This window comes from Camelus ferus, chromosome 5 (genome assembly GCF_009834535.1).
Source record: "Camelus ferus isolate YT-003-E chromosome 5, BCGSAC_Cfer_1.0, whole genome shotgun sequence".
NCBI classification, from domain to species: Eukaryota; Metazoa; Chordata; class Mammalia; order Artiodactyla; family Camelidae; genus Camelus; species Camelus ferus.
Genome location: NC_045700.1, coordinates 93,515,856 through 93,532,171, shown reverse-complemented (window position 1 = coordinate 93,532,171; position 16,316 = coordinate 93,515,856). Strand labels below are relative to the sequence as shown.

The window sequence follows — 16,316 nt, the reverse complement described above, 5'->3', positions numbered from 1 at the left end:
GGGGCTACCCCGAGAGCACAACCAGTTATAAACAACCACTAAGAAGTCTGGAGCCAGAGTCTTAGGTACCATATCTCTCCTGATCGGTCATTTCCAATCACTGGTTGCTGAACGAGCTGTGTCACGATCCCCTGGTGAGCAACTTAACACAAATAACCTGCGGCCCACCTAGCTGACCGTTGCTTTAGTTCATTACCTGTCATCCACACATGGCCATCCTGCATGCTCGCGTCTACTGCAGAGACCTCCATCTCCCACACTCTTGGCTCCTCTACCTGCTGTCTCAAGCATCTCTCGCGATCCCTGACCTCTGCAGAGCTCCTTGCTGCCCAGGTTGGCCCTGCCCCTTATTTGGGCTGCTCCCCCAAAACCCTGCCTCACCAGGAGCCCTGTGGCCTCTAAGACAAGGACGCTCCATCAGCTGGTCACTGAAGCAACTGCAACCACCTCCAGCCGTCCTCTCCTTCTCCTCTGCAGTCTCAGAGAAGCAGCAGCTCCCACTGCTGTGGCTGAGAAATGCTCCCACTGACCAGGTGATCCCAGGCGGGTGGGGGCAGGATGCCTGTGTCTGTCTCAACACACCGCCAGGTCTGGGCAACCGCTCCCCTGAACAAACACTGAGCGCCACGGAAACAGGGCCATGCCACCTTTCCGTGAAATCTTTATATACTCTGATAACAACGGTATCGTGTTCAACGTAAAATCAGCACCACTGCCTTTTTAGAATTTAACCTGCCGGTGGGCTGGGTCTCAACCTGCAGAACGTGCTCTGAACAGCACCCAAAGCTGGGTGAGTGCGCCCAGCCTCGCGCTTCTCTGACAAGAGGGTCCACGGCTCCCAGCAGCTTCTCAAAGGTCTGTGGCTCTCCCAGCAGCAGTTAAAAGCGCCTGTGACGAGGGTGCACTGCGGGGCTGTGGGAGAGCGCTGGGGTGCAGAGGCTGAGTGAGGCCCCCACCTCCTCGAAAGGGGCCAGGCTGGGCTTCACATGCAGCAGACCCAGAACAGCTCCGGGAGGGGGCTGAACAAGGTGGCCCACGAAGGGGAGACGAGAGGAGCTGGGCTGAACCCCGAGACACAGAGCCTTTGGAGGAAGTCCCCCGCCTGCCTGCAGGGAATGCGAGCATCCCACACTCTGGTTCCTGAGCTCGGAAGAGCTGGTGGTGTGAGTTTAGAAAGTGAGGGAGTCCCCAGGGACTTTTCCATCCTCTGGGCTCTTGAGTCAGAGACCACCACCGCCTGCTGTGAAAAAGGGAGGAGGAAGGGTGGATGGGGTCCTGCGGGTCCCTCTGCCCACCCCCAGGAATGCCCTTGGACACTGGAGATTGTCGTTTAAAAAATTAGATCTGACTTTCAAATAGGTTTCCTCATGGCCGACCTATAATTATCTTACAATTATTGGCTGAGACGCTACCTCTGTCGATTTTAAAAGGTTCCCTTCTTGATCCATGGGCTTTTTGTCCTGATTCTATGAACTGCAATCTTTTCTACACTGGTTCTTGTGAGTTGGTGCCCCAAACTCATCTCTTTTATGTAAAACTATCCCAGGGAACAGACAGGGAAGGCAAGTAGGGGCTGCACAAGTCCCGGTCAGGCCAGCAGAGGGACCTGGTGAAATTCACAGGCGGGGCACGCAGCTGCGGATCAGGAGCGCCACGGAACGGGCGCACCCTTCCCTAACCTGGGAAATTCAAACGCACGTTCTAATCTCCCTCCGATCAGGACTTGTCGGGTCTTTTTTTCCCAGTTAAATTTCTGCACAACTGCTCTGCCATAAAGCTTTCCTGTTTAAAATTCTAGCCAGAATCATAAGCTACATTCACTGACCTACAGGGAAAGAACCAACTCGCTTTGCACTGATGTGGTCACGGCGGTTCAGGGCCCCTCCCCACTGCTGGGTACCATGCTGGGTGCGAGGGTTCCAGCAGGCAGGAGACTGTCTCTGTGTGATGGGGACAGGGACACACATACTTCCAGATGATTAAATACAAAGCAACAGACACAACAACGGAGGTCTGTGGCACGGGAACATCTGTATTTTTTGGCCTCATTCCACTGCAGTAGCGGTAACTAGGAATCCTCTGCTGAAATACTCTCAATGCCTCATGCAAAGACCAAACTTTCAAATTAAGTTGCCAAAGTAAAGTCTGGCTTTGCCCTATTAATTATGTAAACAAAATTTACCTACGCATGCAAAAGTGATCACGGGACCACCAGAACTCATTTCTTGCCAATTTCCAGTGGCCTTCTCCCTCCACTTATCTATCCTGTGGCATTTCAATCACCTTAAACATCAGTTCCACCACCGTCTTCTTCTTCCACGTATGCTGGACACACATTTCCTTCTTTCTATGTCACTAAACATTTCTGTCTCTACCTTCAAGAGATTCTCTCTCCCTCAGAGATCCCACAGGTGGAACTTTTTGATTCCACTCCTTTGAGGGCTTCAAGGCCCTGTTGTGTGGCCTTTTCAGAGGAAGCTTGGAGGAAATAAAGCATCTCAAAGATGCTGCACAAACCTCCAATTCTGGGGCCATTCAACTCTGATGCTATGCGAGCAAGGCAAGATGGTTCTCAACCTTTGTAACTTAGAGAGCTTTGAGTAGCTGCCAGGAATCCCATGCTGAGGATTCCAAGGCTGACTCCAGGCGCTTGGAGAAAGGGTGCTGTGATCAATTAGCGATGTCTGTCCCAGGACAAGGAGGGGTGCACGTGGCATGTGTGCCACCTGCTCACCACATTCAACTTTTCTTTCAATCTTTTAAATCACTGCTTCTTTTTCTGCTTCCTGGAGCCTCTCCATGCAGCTGTCGGGGTAAGCATAGACCAGACTTAGTTCACAGTCCTCCCCACTTCCTCTCCACCCACCTTCCCAGGGTCATTTCCTTCCAAAATGTAGTCACTTCCAGTACATGTGGACATTTCTAAAATCTGTATCTCTGACCCCCAAAGCCAATAATTTTGACTGGATTCTCTTCAAATATTTTGTCCTCACACGAAATTAACATGCATAAAATAGATCTGCTATAATCTTCAAATGCTCCTCGTTGGATCTGTTTCTATTAATGGTTCCAATGCTATTTCTAGTCATAAAACTTCAAAGTCTCCCTGATTCCACCCTCTCCCTCTTCCCACTGCCTTCTAACCACTTAGATGTCAGAGTGTTTACAAATATCCCTCCATCTGTACCTTCCTCTCCATTTCCTTCTGTTTTCAGCCCTTGCCTGATTGTTTCTCTGGCTCTGGTTCAGCTCGAACAGGTCCTTCTGAGTTTTCCGTGGAACATACTGAGGCATTCTCTCCTGGCACCAACATATGAGTATGTCTCCATTGGCCTAGGCTTGGCTTCCAGGGCCATGAATGGTGTGACCCAGCCTCTTTTCCCAACCAGATCACCCCACAATACGGCAGACAAGACTGGTGGCAGGACCTTGCCTCCCCAAACATACTTTTTATTGCACTGATGGAATTGCAGTGAGACATGTTCTCCAAGCCCCAAGCCTACCCTTCCTCTCCTGCCCAGATCAAATGCATGAGCTGAGAAGCCACCACTGTGAGTGCTAAGTGCTCAACACCTGCGGAAGTGAAGGCGGCTCTAAGAGGAACAGCAGCAAGGTCATGACAGGGTGGGGGCGAGAAACCTAAGAGCCCCACATCTGCAGTCCCGGGGGGAAGGAGTACAGGGGCTCCCAGTTCTGCAGGGCCCTCTGGCTCCTGGCATCTTCTCTGCAGCAAAGCATCCCACAGACAAAGACCAACCATATGTAAACTCACAGGAAACAGGAGAATAGATTTTGTTCAAAGAATTACAGATACAGAATTTAAAACTGGTATGTGTGGAATGTTTGAAGACATTAAAAAAAAAAAAAAAAAAAAAAAAAGGACTCTCCTAACTAAACTTTCAAGCAAAAGGAGTCTATGAAAACTGACTGGACAGATCTAAAAAAAAAAAAAAAAAGGAAAAAGTAGTTCTTTTGGAAATACTATATGTATGTATGTATGTATGTATGTATGTATGTATGTATTTTTTTTTTTTTATAAAAACAAACCCTCCATGGATGGGTTAAAAGAGGAGCTGGGTGAGAACTATTGGTGGACAACAGATCTGGAGAAACTTGCTAAAACACAGAACAGACAAAAAAGATGGGGAACACTGTAGAAGAGAACTGATGAGGCGTGAAGAGTCAGAAGGTACAACATACACCTAACTGCCAGACAAATAGCAAGACTGGAACAGACTGCGGAACGACATGGAATTCTAGACACAGGAGGCACTACATTTACCACGAGGGATTACAAAAAGGAAGTTTATGACACTGTGGAACATGAAAGACAAAAAGCTCTTAGGAACACGAAGCATGAAAAGACGGACGGCTCTTAGACGAATGTCAGTAAGAGGGATGGCAGACTTCTCAAGATCAACAACCAGAGCTGCAAGATTGAAGAACAGTATGGGCAAAGTCGAGAGAAAACTACGTCAGTCAGGAATAGGGACCCAGGAAACTCTCTTTCAAGAACAAGAGTGGAATAAGGATATTTTCATATAGAAAAATGAAAGAGCTAATTACCAAGAGCCCTTCCCTAAAGAACTACTAAAAGACACACTTCAGAATATTCTAGAAAGGAGGCTTGAACTCAAGGGTTGGTAAGCAAATGAATAGATAAATACGCGGACACACCTAAACAAAAGTTATATCAAATATTCTGGTCATGATCATGTCTAATTTGGGGAAGGTACAAAATACTGGAGAGATGACAGTGGAGGGGAGGACACTGGAGTTAAAGTGCCCCAGGACTTTGTACTGATCTGCAGGGGAGGTAAGAACTAACTTCAGACTTTGGTAAATTAGGTACACATGAAGCTATAAGGTCAACCTCCACAAGAAAAGAAGTAGAAGGTATAACTCCCTAAGAAAGAAGGAGGAAGAAAATTTATTAATAAATGTGATTAAAATCTTTTATCAAACTAGGAATTAAAGGGAACCCTCTTTCCATGGACAATATGTATCTATCCAAACCCACAGAAGGATTATTCTTAAGGATGAAATGTTAGAAGCAATCATTTCACATCACTTGAAGGGCCCTCAAGGCCAAGATGGTCCTGGTACCAGCCCTGCTGGCCAGTGCAGTGAGATGAAAAGGAACAGATACAGAGATTGTAAAGATAAAAGACACCAAACTGCCAAACACTGACTACATGACTGTTTTGACAGGGAACCCCACGGAATGTGTAAGTGATGAGAAATACTAATAACAGCTACCAATGGGCAAGATATAAGACCAATACACTGAAACAAGCATTGCATTTCTGTATATGAGAATCTAAGAGAAATCACATTCAAATATGCGTTTACAAATTCATTTCTCTCCGTCTGATGTAGGAAAGGAGAGGTATAGAGAACTGTGAAGAAGCCAAAATAATTTCCTAAAAGTCATAACACAGAGGATCACTCAGAGCCTGAGTCACTGGTCACAGGTGGGGAAGTGGAGATACTACACTGCGTTGGAAGTGATGGATTAACCCAAGAGAGTGAGTGGAGAGGATTCATGCTTCGTGTCTGGAAGACGAAACCCTGGCTGGTCTGCTCACGATAATGAAACACCAGTAAGGCTCAGAAGAGCAAAGAGCAGATGGATGCAGGACATCCTGTGCCCCCGGCCTGGTGGACAGCAGCTGATGAGAAAAGGCTGGGATGGAAAGGTGGGCCCGGTGAATGGGTCTGAATGGCTGGGAGGCACAGCCATGTTTCACAGCCCAATTAGGAACCGACTGTGCAAATGCCCCAAGCTCGACTCATCTGGGATAGTTTCCTTTTTAGAGGGGGAGTCCTGTGGGGTGACTGTCAAGCTGGAAACCCACATAATTACACAAAAAACAAACACGTGAATCGGAATCCCAGCCCCAACACTTTGGTGACAAAGTGAGCGGCAGCCATAACCTGTGACGGCCGTGGCGACCTGTGCACCTGCTGTCTATTTCTAAGGAGCATGAAACGTGCACTCAGGCCCCCTTGGCCATGGGCGGGTATGAGCGTTGGGACTTGCAGTCAAAGCTCTTCGCTCTGAGCAATAACTATGCAGTGAATCGCTGGCCAAGAGTTCTTTCGGGAATTTTTGTTTTAACTGAACAGCTCAACTAGCCCCAGACAGGCAAAGATGACCCCTCCAGGCTTGTCCACGCAGGGTCCAGCAACGGCTCCCAAATAAAGGGGCCTTTGATGGTCCCTTTGATGCTGGGCTGGCCTCTCCCAGATGGACACTAGTGGACTTCTTGCTGAACTGTGAATGCGAACATCTGGTCTACCTCAGGAACGGGTCCAGCTGACAATTGAGAAGACAGGGAGGCAGAGGGATGGAACCCCCATGCCACCTCAGTGCAGACACAGCCCCACAGCAGGGCTACTCTTAGCCTCCTTTTGGATTTCAGGCCCTGGCAAAGACGTCTTTGTCAGGAGCGGGTCAGCTAGGATAACTCACTGCCTGAGTCAGGGAGTCAAGTCTGAGCGTAGAGTTTAGCTGCAGTCAGTTCACGCCACCAACACCGATGGATCCAGCTTATGCTCAAGGCTTCCTGCTTCCCAGGATACTGTCTTTATGGGTCTTTTTTTTTTTTTTTTTTTTTTTGAGGGAGAGTAATACACAACACTTACAGTTAGTTTCAGAACTGAATTATATCTGCCTGATGACTTTGCCTCCCAAAGTTAAAAAAAAAAAAAAAGAATAAGGCTTATGGGGCAGTTGCATTTTTAATCACGTTACATATGCCTTCCATGAAGGAGTCCTTATTTCTTTGTACTGAATCTACTGCATGGAATAATAAATATTAAAAACAAAACCACTGGGCTCCAATTCTGTGTCAGGAAACATGCTAGGATTTCATAGGCACTGTCTAATTTAATCATTTCCGACTCTTGAAGTGGCTAGCAATGCTGTTTTTTCAAAACAAACAAAGAGTTACAAAAAAAAAAAAGCGCTTTCTTAGGGTGTCCAGTGGGAACTGGAAGGGCCTCCTCCCCACTTCCCAGGGACTTTTTCTCATTTTCCATTACTCCTGTCAGAAGAGCAAGCCGGTGAGGTCTTTTAAAGGTAATTTTCCCAGGAATCCCGAACCAGCTTGTGGCTAGTGTCACATTGCTTTTTAACTGGTCGTGTCTGGAGAATGCCGGGGGACTTGGTGCCGCGGGTGTGGCAGTTGGAAACTGGGGACACTCCAGCTGCCATCCTCCTGTGTGCTCAGCTCTGTGGCCAGTGACTGCTCAGCACAGGAGAAGGGACAGTCCCATCTACACCAGAACAATCAGCAAGGGATGCTCTTTGCTGCTCTGATCTGTCTCAGTGTAGGGCACGTAGCCCAAGTATCCTTCTCCAGGTTTTCCTGAGGTGAGGTCACAGAGCCCCATCCCTCTTATCTGGGACCTGGCAAGACACAGCCCGGAGGTACAGGTGTCTGTGCCCCCTCCATGGGAAGGGACACCTCTGCTACCTATGGACAGGTGAGAAAGCAGAGGAAAGCACGGACGGGAAGGGCCTGAAACCCGCCAGGCTCCTGGGTGCTCGCACCCCTGCAGCCCACTCCAGCCGCCTGTCCTACAGTTGTCTGCATAAGCCAATATATTCCCCACCCCGCCACCCCGCCTAAATCCCTTCACATTTCTGTCACTTGCAAACCCAGTCCTGACTAATCCAGCGGAGCAGAGCCCCACCCCGATGGGGCCGCCGACCTGCCACCTGCTTACCTGCTCAGGTTAACACCTGGTACATCTCTAGATTGGAGCCTGGTTTATCTTCCTGTATCACTGCACTGACTACACCACTCATTAAGCAAACAGTAGATGTGGGGGCCCCAATATCACCTCCTCTTCTGTGAGGACAGAACATTAACATGTTCCTCCTCACGCACAAACAAGAATTTCTGCCAGAGGAGACAGCCTTGCTCGACCCACCAAGGGGCCAGAAGGATTCCGTCACATCACGAAGTGACACTCTGACAATATTTTAGTATCAGCAACGAGATAAAAAATGATAAAAACAATGATCAGCAGTGTGAGGGCCATCAGTCAGAAAGACAGACCGCACATCACTCTCCAGTGTCACCCTCATTCACAACGTGAAGAACGAGAGCTCGGCGGGGGGTGGGGGGTGAGGTGGGCACGGATGGCAACTGTGTTTCAAGTGGTCTCATTTCACTAACGCAAACCGATTCTTAGTGACACTTGCAGCGGCTTGTATCTAATTCATTCTGTAAAAACAGGAATTCAGGTTGTAGAAATTCCTGACACCTACGCTACAGGGTGTTTCTTGGTTTTAGACATATAGGTGATCATCGCAATTCAAACATCGACCCCCCCCCCCCGGCCCCCAATCATGAAAAACCAAAGCCTGCCACCCCTCAGAGCCCGAAAGAAAGAGTTGTCTCGCGGCGCGACAGTCTGGGGCTTGGCTGTTTAATAAAGTTCTGTGATTGGGCTCGCAGGGATTTAAACAGTTTGCCGTGTTTAACGGTTAGCTGTGGAAAGGTCCACTATAATAGTATTTTAGCACCATGAACCTGTCGAAATCAACCTGCCCAATTATTCCAAACGACATTAATAACACCGGATATTACACTAATTGCGTCCAGTTTCTATGCAGACGAGGCCCCGTGGGGCTAATTTCGCCTCCTCAGGGGCAAGCAACTCAGTCATCAGACTGATTTCACAAGGAATCCCTCCTCATTACACAAGTCCGGGCTGTCAAACTTTTTTTTTTTTTTAAAGGTTAATGGGCCAATCAGTCATCAATTATTTTTGCGGAATCCTAGCAGACAAAGGGTTAAAGGGCTAGCTAAATGCAGCTGCAAATGTTCTACGTTTAGAAGTTGTTTTCAACAGGAGACATCTGACAAGGACGCATTTTAGGGGACAGGGTGGAAGGGGAGGAAGACAGACAGAGGCATACGTCCAGCTCGGGCGGGCAGCAAGAGGTATGGAGTGAGAACAATCGCTCTGTGCTTCTGCAAAGGCCACGAGGATCCAGACCCTTGTGCTGACCCGACGCACAACAACTCAGAAATGCCTGCCAGATGCAGGCGGAATGTGTACAGCGATGCCGTGTAGGTCTGTTTCTCTCCTGATCGTCTAAGAACTCGATGTCTCTGCAGAGGTCACTCACTCCATGTTCTTTGTGGGTGGGATGAGGAATCCAAGCCCACGTTCCGGGGCTCCCCAACAGACCTGGAACCCAGACATCTGATGCTTGTTCCTGTCCACGAGGCTAAGCGTCCTTCCTGGCACAGTTAATGACCAACACACGATGGAAACATGTTACTAAGTGGTGTGGAGGTGACAGTGTCCAGTGTGGAGGGGTCATCTGTCCATTTGCAGAGGCGGCCAAAGAGTCCAGGGTCCACCAAGCCCAGAGTCTTCTAGGTGATCAGCATCTGAAAATGATCTGGCAATAAGACAGCCAGGGCTCGCAGGGAACAGCCGTCCTCTCCCCTTGTGACTTCGATTGTTGCAGAACTGGGACTTTGGTCTTAGGGAACGCCACCATACCCTGACGGGTATGTTAACAGCAACGCAAGCTATTGGTCAGGTAGCTTCTTCTCAGTAACAATTGAGGATTCGCAATGCCTTTCTTCCTGTTTCTGCCTGAATCTCTGCGTGGTCTTTTCTCGATGTCCTTCTGGTCTTGGGAGGCCCTCGCTCCCGGAATGCACTCCCCTCTCCTGTCCTTCCCACTCTGACATCTACTAACCGGGAGCCGGGGAGCCCCCATGTCCCCCTTCTGGTCTCAGCAATTTGGTCAAAGGGGACACCAAGCGGACGGGGACGACAAAGGCATGTTGCCCCTCCCTCTCTTTTGTCAGGACAGACCGTCATAACTGACCACAAGGAACCCGAGGAAGCCTCAGAACCTCTCCTAGTCCAGTTCTCCAGGCAGACACTGTCCACGTATCAAAGCTGGAAGCTGAGATGAAATGTGTCTGCTGACCTGCCGCTCTCGGGGTCCAGCACCTTCTACACTCTCTGAGATGACGCCAGCTGGGTCAAACACAGCCCCAGGCTTTTATGCTAATTTTAAGACCTAAACATTTTGTAAAATACTTCAATATTTCTGCTTTCCAAGCACATATTAAATAGGCATGTGGTTTAGATATTCTGCCCAATTATGATGAAAATGACACGTTTAAGGTTTCAGCCCAAACCCACCATAATATAGAAAGCCCGTTTTTATTCATTTTTCATTTTTGTAAGAAAAGATAATGTGAAGGAGAGCCTAAAGAATACGGTCCAGGGTTGGCAGAACCAAGACCTGTGGCAAAAAAGAAAACATTAAAAACATGCCTTCCTCCCACTTGAGAAGTTGTTCATTACAAACAAAGAAAAAAAATCCATTATTTTTGGTCATTATAGACACACTCGGGTTGTCAGGTAAATATTTTTGCAAGCTCTCAATTTGGTAAATATCTTTGTTTAGCCCAGAGTCCAACAGAGGTGTTGTACTGTGGCTTAATTTAGGACAAGAACAGAATTAATTCTCTAAAGAAGTGAGTCCCCAGAGGGAGGTCACAGAGTTGGGACTGTTTACTGCTAAACGTTATCATGGGAAGATGCTCATGAAACACAAAGGAGGTTTTTATTTTCTAAACACATTAGACAGAGCTGGGAGGGCAGTCTGAGAGCCGGGCACCACGGACGTCTGTTCCATTAGCTGTAGCTTCCAGAACCACAGGGTGCCAGGTGCTCTCTTAAACTAAGGAGTCCAAACCTGTGGTTCTCGGCGGGGGAGGGGAAGGAGAGGGGGAAGGATTAGGAGTTTGGGATGAACAGATACACATGACTATGTATAAAACAAATAAACAACAAAAACCTACAGCATAGCACAGGGATATATTCAGTTTCTTCTAATAACCTATAATGGAAAAGAGTCTGAAAAAAAATCTGTACGTATAACTGAATTGCTTTGTTATACACCTGAAACTAACCTTGCACATAGACTACACTTCCATTAAAAAATAAGAATTAAAAGAAAAAAAAATTAAGAAGTCTAAAATAAAGGTCCTGAAAAATAAATGATCAAATCCAAAACCAAAAACATCTCAGGAGGTAGAATATGTCTTAACACGTTTCCTGGTACTTGTTCAGGCCTAGGGACCCCGGGAAAACTCAAGGCCCAAGCTTTTGGTCTAGAAAGAGAAAAAAATACTAGAGGCAGCCCTTGTAATTCACCCAGTTCTAAGCAGCGCTCTGTATGTTTACCATCTGTTACGCAATCTAACGTTTGTCACTTTTCAGAGGGTCCCCTGCTCTCCTCATCACAGAGACATGGGGCTCTGCGGTGCTGGGTGGGCCCAGGGCCGTTCCTCTGCTCTGAGCCCAGGGTGGGAACAGGGAGACGCGGGCAGGCAGGCTCCACGCCCTTCCAGGCCCTTCCGCACTTCCCGCCACCCCTGCAGTCCTCCTCCGGCTGCAGCTCAGGGCGTGGGTGACTGTCAGTATTGTCATTCTTTGAAAAGTCGAGGGAATACTAGCGGTCTTGCTTCTCTCCCCAAAAAGTCAATCCTGGAGTTAGTTCCCAGAAGAGGGTTTCCTAAATCGGAACTCATGTGCGTGCGTCCTTCACCGGTGCGGTTCCTCATCGACCAATGCTTGCTTTGGCTGACGGTGCCTGTCAGACACGTTCCATGGGCCGAAAAGTGGGTTTTCCTCAGTGTGTTCTTGGAGGTGGTTTTCTATTAAATAGGCCTTTATGGCAGTTTCACAGAGACCAAAGTGGTCACCCTCGCTGTGCTCCAGGCTCCGTGGTAAAGGCTTCACCTGCTTCTTTTAATTTCTTCTTCAGTTGTCCGTCCAGGTAGGTTTTATGGTCTCCGTTTTGGAGAAAGAAAACCAAGCAGGGGAGGAGAGATGCAGCGATCCCAGGAGTTCATGCAGCTGAGCAGTGGCAGAGCTGGGGTCAGACGCAGGCACATCTGACTCAAACGCCAAACTTCCACATCCGACGGCTCTTCAGATGATGGCAGTAAATGGAACTGAAGGGGTAGTTTAAAAAGCCTAGGAGAAGGAAGTCTGATGTTTAAATCCCTCTTACACGGGCAGGGGCAGCATCTCCTGTCGAGCCTCTGCTCCTCGCTACGTACTTGATGCTCACGCACCCCAATTCCCTTGGACTGACAGACTTGGTGGCGCTCTGGAAGCAGGGGTGGTGGCAAGTGTGGGCTCGTGTCACCTGCCTCTAAGAGAGATTACCTCACCGTCACCACAACCTGTGCAGGTGGCATCTTCTCCCCAGCTTACAGGTGGGGAAATCGAGGTACTGAGAGGGCACAGGAATGACCCAAGGTTCGAGCTAAGACATGGGGCTGTGGGCACTAGGCCAGGACCAGAGTCAGGGTGTGAAGCCACGGAGCTCAGCGCCTCTCACGAACGCCTCTGTTTCAGAACTGGAGTTGTCTGCACGTGTGTGGAAGACTTCGGGTGAAGGGCCTTGCCGAGCGTGGAAGGAGGCCTCAGACGGCGGCCTGCACAGGCCCGGCAGGCACACAGGGCTTGGGGAGGCTGCCGGGGCGCCTGGGGCGGGCCAGGCATTCAGATACCACAGCAAGTCCTTCAGAAGGGCGGCACGGCCCGTCAGTCACAGAGGCCCAGGCCTCCTCCTCCACCGCGGTGACAGCCGTCTGCTGAGCTCACGGTCCCGACCGGGGCATCCTCATCCTGCCCCCGTTCATCACTGAGCCTGCGTCCGGGCTCCGGGCTGCGCCTCGGACCCAAGCGCCCGGCCCAGTCTCTGTCTTTCTCCGGGCTCCTGACAGCCCTTTTCCGGGCCTTGGCTTCTCCTTTTGTCAAAGGTGAAGGGTATGACCTCCTTTAGGGGTTGCTGGGAGACACAGGGCAGGATGGCAGGAAACCCCTCAGCCTGCAGCCTGCGTGGCTCCTGGGCCCCTAAATCCCAGGTAGCCTCGCCCTCCACGAAACCCACTGGTACCAGGGCTTGTGGAACTTACCCTCCCTCACTCTGCATCAGGATCTTTTTTTTTTTTAATGCTCCAATATTATTATTTTTTTAAATTGAAGTATAGTTGATTTACAACACTGTGTTAGTCTCTGGTGGACAGCATAGTGATTCAGTTACACATGTATATTCCTTTTCATACTCTTCTTCATTGTAGGTTATTACAAGCCACTGACTACAGTTCCCGGTGCTCTGCAGTGGAACCTGCTGTCGATTGATCTCGTACACAGAACAGCAGTGTGTACATGTTAACCCCAAACTCCTAATTTATCTCCCCTACTCTCTCTTCCCTTTGGTAACCGTGAGTTTGTCTTCTATGTCTATGAGTTTGTTCCTGCTTTGTAAATAAGTTCATTTGTGTCACTTTTTTAGATTCCACATGTAAGTGTGCATCAGGGTCTTTGTCTGAGCCCCTGGACGGACTGCCAGCCCTTCCACCTGCCCGGGTCCTGGGCCCCAGCACCGGGCCCCAGCATCGTGGCAGGAACTGGAGACCCCGGCAGGCTCTCAGGCACCAGCGTGGGAACGAGCACCTGAAATTTAACTTGACGTGGACCAGGTGGACATCTCAGAGCTGAGCGTGGATGCCGGGTGGTGGGGAGGTCGGTCACCGGGTTAGGCCGGCCACCCAAAAGGCCTGCTCGCTCGCGTTTGCTCGTACAAAAGGGATGGTTCGGGGGACAAAGGGGGAACGAGGCCTGACCCGAGCCTGAGGGGCAGACAGTGCCCACCACATGCGTTCTCCAAAGGGAGGCTTATGTTTCTCCACGGTGGGGCCCGGTTGGAACCACGGTGCTGGCACCTCTGAGTCCATGACTTCATCCACTTGGCCCCCTGCTCTGTGCAGGGGAACCCCAAGCGGGTTTCACAGGCCTGTCTCTGGGGCAAGTTTCAGATCCACAGAAGCAGGCTCTCTGGGCAGGTCTGGGTCAGGACTTCGGGCTTTACTGAACCGGCGAGGCCTTGGGTGTGAGCGTCACCGACAGCGTGACGAGACGATGGGGATGGACCCGACACCCAGGACACGCCCCTCCTTCCCCAAGACATCTCTTCTTTACTCGTTTACGTTCCATCCCGTGCCTTCTTCTCCATGAGCAAGGAGAGCTGAAGCCCTCCGGAAGAGTCCACTGTTGGCCCGACTCACAGTGGGCGATGGTCCAGCCTGTCTCCAGGGGCTCAGGATTCTGTGTGATCCCGCGTGGGTCACGCTGCTCACAGGCCATCCCACGGGCCTCCCTCCACGCTTCCTTCCACCCAACGTCCGCTTCTGCTCAGTCCTCTGTTCTTAGAAAGACATGTCCCATGGAGTCCAACATCCCCAAGTCCAGTCCCGTCCGCCTGACGGGAGACAGGCGTCCCCCTGGGTCAGGAGGCAGCTACGAACTGGAGAATCACATCATAAACCTTCCATCCCGCTCCACAGGCTTCCGAGATGGAAAAACTAAAGTTGCGTTCTTGTTGAGGGAACTTACATTTCACCGACCCTGGGAAAGAGGTGAATCTTAATAAAGTAACAGAGATTTCAACATTCAGGCAACAGAGCATAGGCTAGTGGCTGGTGTGCGCAGACGCCTGGTTTCAGGGGTAATCAGCCCCAGTGGGCGGAAAAAACACGGAAGGGACACATCTTTGTTTGTTTTCTAATCCTGTGCATGTGTTTCCCTAATTAGTTCTGTTCAATCTGTTTTTATCCCCTCCTGACAGCCATCCTGGAACCCTTTCCGTGAGGACACAGGAGCAGGCCCTGGAGTTGAGAGATCAGGGCACCTGTCCCGTCTCCAGAAGATGCCAGCTCTTCGTCCTGCAGAAAAATCTCTTGACTTACCTAAACGCCAATTTCCTGTCTGTAACATAGTACCCACCTGGCAGTGTAGTGTGAACATTCAATGAGATAATGCCGTCCAGGGGCCGGAACAGTGAACGTAAGAGAAAAGGGCTTTGGAGTGAGACCCTCGGGTGCAATTCTTGGTCCCACCTGTGCTTCAGCAGCCTGAGCCCCGGGGTGGGTCCCATAATGTCTGGGCCGCACCCTCGAGGTCTGCACGGGGCATGTGGACAAGCTCCTCAGGCAGCACCCGGCTCATAGCGGGCACCCTCCCCTCCTTCTTCCCAAACCTCAAGTTCTAACTCCCTCTACGGGCAACTGTGGTGTCTTGGTGTTCTGTGGGTACCTCTGAACTAACTATTCAAGTGGAGCACTTTAAAAAATACTCCATTTGGGGATGGGTACCTTTAGCACTCAAAGTCTCAGGACACAACAAACGTGAGAACGTTCAGAATAAGAATTTTCCTAAAGGATCATTTCATAGACAAAGAATATGTGATGACATCATATATCAAAAGACTGGAAACCAAAAAGGCATTTTGATTGTTTATATTCTAGAATTATGTGAATTCAGAACTACATTACTAAGAGCCGTATGACATGAGACTGGGCACGTACAGATGTTAATCTGAAAAGAAAGCCAAAGTAAATGAAGAACGATCATGCCACTTAATTGAAGATTCACAGACGTAACTGAATACTGAACAGAAATTTACGAAACGTGAGGGAGAACTGGCTTTGCAGTCATTATTTACTCCAGTATCCTCGGGACTGCCTTTGGTAGCTGTTGGCAATTGACTGAGGGACCCTGAGCCAGCAGCACTGCCCGTATTCACACACTGCAGGGAGCAGAGAGCATCACCGCCCCTCCCCGCGCAGAAGCGCCGGGCAGGCCGGACGCCGCGGGTTACCTGCGTGGTCCAGGCTGAGAAGCTTCCACTTCTGCAAACCGTCACACCTGTCGTGAGCTGGAGCCCGCCAGTGTCTCCAGGAAGACCCCACGAGCAAGTCTCAGGGAGGCCATCGGCCTGCCTCCTACAGCTCCCCAGGTTTGTACACAACCACATGTAACACCAGACCTCACAGATATTTCTCACAGGCCAGAAGTCAATAAACAAATCTGTTGTGACGAACGCACACACATACAAAAGAGAAACGCATGTGATCAGGACACAAGGAAGAGAAATGGTATGCACCCCAAGTTACAAAACTAACAGGAAAAGACAGTGAACGAGTGCATTTAATACCCTTTAAAACACAGCAAAAATGACGCTGTTTCTAAAATTCTATTATTCTTCTCTCTCACTTTGTCTCTCTTGAAAGAAGACACCAAAGGGGTGGCACTCCATTGGTACCTTCACAGACGACAGTTTCCCCTTGAGGAATGAAAAAGAATTATGATTAAAAAATAGGTCTTTAACAAGCCATTGTGCAAATGTAGTTTTGTTTTCCAGATTCATTTTTTTCCCTCCCGGCTGAGAGCAGGGCATTCGGTGGCGA

At 49.5% G+C, this 16,316-nt stretch overlaps 1 protein-coding gene across 12 annotated transcripts in view; it reads right to left on the bottom strand.

The window, feature by feature from the left end:
- AGAP1 (ArfGAP with GTPase domain, ankyrin repeat and PH domain 1) overlaps nucleotides 1–16,316 on the bottom strand; it is a 520,168-nt gene that overhangs the window by 72,764 nt on the left and 431,088 nt on the right. The window lies entirely within an intron of this gene.